This window comes from Pristiophorus japonicus, chromosome 18 (assembly GCF_044704955.1).
Source record: "Pristiophorus japonicus isolate sPriJap1 chromosome 18, sPriJap1.hap1, whole genome shotgun sequence".
Classification (NCBI taxonomy): Eukaryota; Metazoa; Chordata; class Chondrichthyes; family Pristiophoridae; genus Pristiophorus; species Pristiophorus japonicus.
In genome coordinates this window covers 19,278,240-19,283,705 of record NC_091994.1, presented here as the reverse complement: position 1 = coordinate 19,283,705, position 5,466 = coordinate 19,278,240, and the positions used below count along the sequence as shown (strand labels likewise).

The 5,466-nt window shown below is 48.3% G+C and overlaps 3 pseudogenes; all 3 read left to right on the top strand.

The window, feature by feature from the left end:
* Nucleotides 1–1,844: 1,844 nt before the first annotated feature.
* On the top strand, nt 1,845–2,082 carry LOC139229475 (U2 spliceosomal RNA; annotated as a pseudogene).
* A 133-nt stretch (nt 2,083–2,215) lies between these two features.
* On the top strand, nt 2,216–2,453 carry LOC139229487 (U2 spliceosomal RNA; annotated as a pseudogene).
* Nucleotides 2,454–2,584: 131 nt separating this feature from the next.
* Nucleotides 2,585–2,762, top strand: LOC139229405 (U2 spliceosomal RNA; annotated as a pseudogene).
* Nucleotides 2,763–5,466: the final 2,704 nt, after the last annotated feature.

Genomic DNA, 5,466 nt, shown 5'->3' with positions numbered 1-5,466 from the left:
TAAACACACACCTGCACCCAGTAAAACCACACACACCCTGGTGTGTAAAACAAAAAAATGCAGTACAATGCACATTGTGGCTTGTCTAAAAAGCCCCTAACGTAAAGTAACCACATCTACAACACCCGCCCCCCCACCCCCACCCTGTAAACCACTAAGAATTTGGTTGGGAAAATGCACGATACCCCCTCACACCGTGGCTGTGATCTTAAAAGATGTGTGTGCAGAAATGCTCACCGATTTCACTGGCTTACTCGCTGCTTCTTCCAATGAAAAAGTGTCACTTCTGGTTTCTTCTCTCTGTCTCAATACAGAGGGTTGGATTCTTGTAGGGGCTAAGCAGCGAGGCGAGAGAGAGAGAGATGGCCATACAGCCATCTTTTATATCCAAGTCTGTTTACCCTTCCTGGGTCATTGCTGTTGAGGCTTCCTGTAGGTGTGTCTTCCTTTGGCATTTGTTTCAAGGTTTCCTGTGGGTATCTTTTCTGCTTTTACCCAATAAAGTTCCTTGTTTTCGAGGCTTCTTGTGTTTGAGTCCAGTGATGGGTTTTCGCTTCCAGGCAGTCTGGGCTTAATGGCTCTTAATTGTTCTGGTAACTCATCCAGGTAATCACTGATTGATGAGGTCACCTTGCCTAACAATGGACTCCATTAGCCCACCTCCTGCCTTATGTTGGACATTGTCATTCCAGACTCCCGGCCCATCATCTGTCCAACATGGAACCGCACCTGGGCCCCTCCCACAAACAGCTTCCAGCTTTCTTTCTGTGGTGAGAAAAATATTAAACGCAATGTCCAGACAATGTCCAATAAATCCTTGAGGGCTTCGATGCTTCCAGTCCTTACAGCATTCATTTAATTGCAGATACTGATTGCCTAGTGTATGCATTGCAGTGATTCTTCTTGTTAAAAGGACCTCTATTCAGATCCATTTTATTGTACACAGCTCCGTTAAATAAAGGCTGCAGAAGATATTTATGTCTAAGTCTGCAAAACATTGCAAGCATGATAAACTGTATCCTCTCCATCCCTGTGAGCTATGATTGCATGCTGCCTTGTGACACCAGCTGGAATTCATTCATGATATTGTCAGTCATGAGTTATCCAGTGAGTTCCACGTGGAAATTAAAATCATATTTCATATTGAGCTATTGAGTATTTTTTTATTCACTGTGTGCAAGCTTATTGGGCGAGAAAGGATGGTTTCCCCATTAATGAAGAATTAAAATCGGTGCGGCTGGAGTGAAAACAACACTAATTGTCTTAATGTGACATTTATAGTCGAGAAATTATTGTTGGGAAAATTAATGAACAAGCACTTGATGCATTCTTCGGCAGCACCTCCCAAACCCGTGACCTCTACCGCTGAGAAGGACAAGGGCAGCAGGCAAACGGGAACACTTGCAAGTTCCCCTCCAAGTCACACACCATCCTGACTTGGAAATATATCGCCATTCCTTCATTGTTGCTGGGTCAAAATCCAAGAACTCCCTCCCTAACATCACTGTGGGAGCATCTTCACCACAGGGACTGCAGCGGTTCAAGAAGGTTGCTCACCACCACCTTCTCAAGGGCAATTTGGGGATGGCAATTTTGGGAGGTGGGTGGGGTGGCTTGACCCATCCACCTCCACGGAGGTGTGTGGGGGGCCTGACCCATCCACCTCCATGGCACGAACCTGGTATTGCAGTACTTCCAGGAACGGTGCAGTGGCTCTAGGCCTTTTGGCTAAGAGCATTGGTGCAGAGTGATCCTTGATGTGTGCAAGGTGACCTCTGGCGTTTGTGATTTGACAAAGAATTGGAAAGATTGGCAACAAATAAATAAAAAAAATAAAAAAAATTAATGCTTCTCGGCCTTTTGGCTAAGATCATGCGTAACTGACCTGATAGGGGAGTAACCATGACCCCAAAGTGGTTCTCCCTGGATCAGGAAGGTGGTTCTCCTATGCTTTTTGGAAATAGGAGGTGGGTGGGGTGGATTGACCCATCCACCTCCACGGAGGTGTGTGGTGTTGCTGACCCATCCACCTCCATGGCACGAACCTGGTATTGCAGTACTTCCAGGAACGGTGCAGTGGCTCTAGGCCTTTTGGCTAAGAGCATTGGCGCAGAGTGATCCTTGATGTGTGCAAGGTGACCTCTGGCGTTTGTGATTTGACAAAGAATTGGAAAGATTGGCTACGAATAAATAAATTAAAAAAATAAAAAAATTTAATGCTTCTTGGCCTTTTGGCTAAGATCATGCGTAACTGACCTGACAGGGGAGTAACCATGACCCCAACGTGGTTCTCCCTGGATTAGGAAGGTGGTTCTCCTATGCTTTTTGGAAATAGGAGGTGGGTGGGGTGGATTGACCCATCCACCTCCACGGAGGCGTGTGGGGTTGCTGACCCATCCACCTCCATGGCACGAACCTGGTATTGCAGTACTTCCAGGAACGGTGCTTTGGCTTTCGGCCTTTTGGCTAAGAGCATTGGCGCAGAATGATCCTTGAATGGGCCCAAGGTGACCTCTGGCGTTTGTGATCTGACAAAGAATTGGAAAGATTGGCAACGAATAAATAAAAAAAAAATTAAAAAATTAATGCTTCTCGGCCTTTTGGCTAAGATCAAGTGTAGTATCTGTTCTTATCAGTTTAATATCCACTATGGGGACATGATATTGAATTGATTTTTGGACAGGGAGCTGGATCAGGGGCATGCCCCTCCACTCCATGCACCGACCTGGTATTGCAATATTTCCAGGAACGGTGCAACTTCGCCTCTCGGCCTTTTGGCCGAAGATCAAACACATTGGCGCAAAGTGATCTTTGGCGTTAGAGTTGATCTGGAACGAAATTGGATGAAAAAAAAACATTTAATGCTGGCCTTACCAGCGACGCCCACATCCCGTGAACGAATAAAAAAAAATTTCACATGACACTCCTCTCTACAATTAAAATGTACAGGTTAATGCCTGAATTAAAATAGCAGAGGAATGTCACACAAATGTATAAAGCACTCAGCCACTAATATCCGACATAGTGTAAGCTTCGAGTCAGCTGTGGCTCAGTGGGTAGCACTCTTGCCCCTGAGTCAGAAGGCTGTGGGCTCAAGTACTTAAGCACTAAAAGCTAGGCTGACACTTCAAGTGCAGTACTGAGGGAGTGCTGCACTGTCGGTGTAAAGTCCTGACCCTGCAGTACAGACTTACACGAGGCACATGCTGAAGTCAAGGTCACTCTGGGCCTGCACCTTTATTTCACAGCTCTAGAGTGCCACACTTGCCTGAGACCTGCCTTTATATACCTGTGTGGAACAGGTATGCAGTGTCTCCTGCAAGTGCACCCCTGGTGGTAAAGTATGCTTGTGGTTACAGGTCATATCTAGTTACAGTCATGTATAGCATAAGATATATACAGTAGTGTGAGATACATGACATCACCCTCCCTCCCCCAAGGTCTTATTGTCTTTATAGATTAAGTCTCTCAGGTGGTCTACGCTCTCGCGTGGTGCGTCTTAGTTTTGGTTCAGTTGTTTGCCTTGGTGCCTGTTTTTCGTTCGGTGTGATTGCTAGTATCTCGCCTGGGCTGTCTGATTCGTTCAGTATGATTGCTGGTGTCTCGCCTGGGCTGTCTGTTGAGACTGCCCTTTCCTTAGGTTGTTACCTCTGTCTGTCCACCAGGTGTGGCGTGAGTTCCACATTGTAGTCTGCCTCTTGTTCTGCAGTGTTGTTGGTGAATCTACTTTTTACTTGGTCTACATGCCTCAGGCAGGTTTGGCCATTGTCCATTTGTACAACCAGTAGCCTGTTTCCTTCCTTGCCTTTTACTGTCCCTGCAAGCCATTTGGGACCCCTGCCATAGTTTAGCACAAACACTTTGTCCCCTATATCATTCCACCTCCCCCTAAAATTTCGGTCATGGTACTCAGTTAGCTTCCGGCGCTTTGCCTCAACAATTTCATGCATGTCTGGGAGGATTAACGAGAGCCTAGTCTTTAAGGTCCGTTTCATCAATAGTTGCGCGGGGGGAACCCCAGTCAACGAATGCGGACGAGATCTGTATGCCAGCAGCAGTCGCGACACGCGGCTCTGCAGCGTGGGACCTTGGATTTTTAGCATGCCCTGTTTAATGATTTGCACTGCTCGCTCCACCTGGCCATTGGAGGCCGGCTTGAACGGTGCCGTCTTAACGTGATTTATGCCGTGGTTAACTATAAAATCTTGAAATTCTGCGCTGGTGAAGCACGGACCATTATCACTGACCAATATGTCAGGAATTCCGTGCATTGCAAACATGGTTCTAAGGCTCTCCACAGTGGTGGAGGTGGTGCTCGAGTTTAAAATGGTGCACTCGATCCACTTTGAAAATGCATCGACGACTACGAGGAACATTTTGCCCATGAATGGGCCCGCATAGTCTACATGCATCCGTGACCACAGTTTGGTGGGCCAGGGCCAGGGGCTTAGGGGGGCCTCCCTGGGAGCATTACTGAGTTGGGCACAAATGGTGCACAGCCGGACGCAGAGCTCCAAGTCCGCATCAATGCCAGGCCACCAGACTTCATAAGGATGATCCCCGGGTGCTCGCGGTGGAGCTCCCGGACAAACACCTCCCTGCCTCGCAAGGGCATAACTACTCGGCTGCCCCACATCAGGCAGTCTGCCTTTAGTGATAGTTCATGCATGCGCCTATAGAAAGGTTTGATCTCCTCGGGACAGGCATCACAAGCCTCTGCCCAGTCATCGGTTAAAACATATCTTTTGACTAAGGAGAACGTGGGGTCGCTGGTCGTCCAGGCTCTGATTTGGCGAGCTGTCATGGGCGAACCTGTGGATTCAAAGGCATTGAGTGCCATGATCATCTCACAGTCCTGTTCGTCGGACCCTTCCGTGGTCGCCAGGGGTAGCCTGCTAAGCGCGTCGGCACAGTTGTCTGTGTCTGGTCTGTGCCTTATTGTGTAGTCGTAAGGCGCCAGCATGAGTGCCCACCGATGAATGCATGCCGAGGCGTCGGCGTTTATTGCCTTGCACTCGGATAGCAGGGACGTGAGGGGTTTGTGGTCGGTTTCTAACGCGAACTTGGCCCCGAAAAGGTATTGGTGCATCTTTATGACACCGTACACGCACGCAAGCGCCTCCTTCTCAACCATACCGTACCCGCGCTCCGCCCGCGAAAGTGACCTGGAGGCATAAGCAACGGGTTGTAATTTACCCGCATCATTGACGTGCTGTAAAATGCACCCAACCCCGTACGCTGACGCATCACATGTAAGAACTAGCTTTTTACCTGGGTCAAAAAAGCCTAAAACACTGCTGGAACATAGAAGGTTGCATGCCTTATTGAAGGCACGTTCTTGGGCGTCCCCCCAAAACCAATCGCACCCCTTTCTGAGTAGCATGTGGAGAGGCTCCAGCAGCGTGCTCAAGTTCTGCATTAAGTTCCCAAAGTAATCGAGTAGCCCCAGAAAGGCGCGCAGTTCCG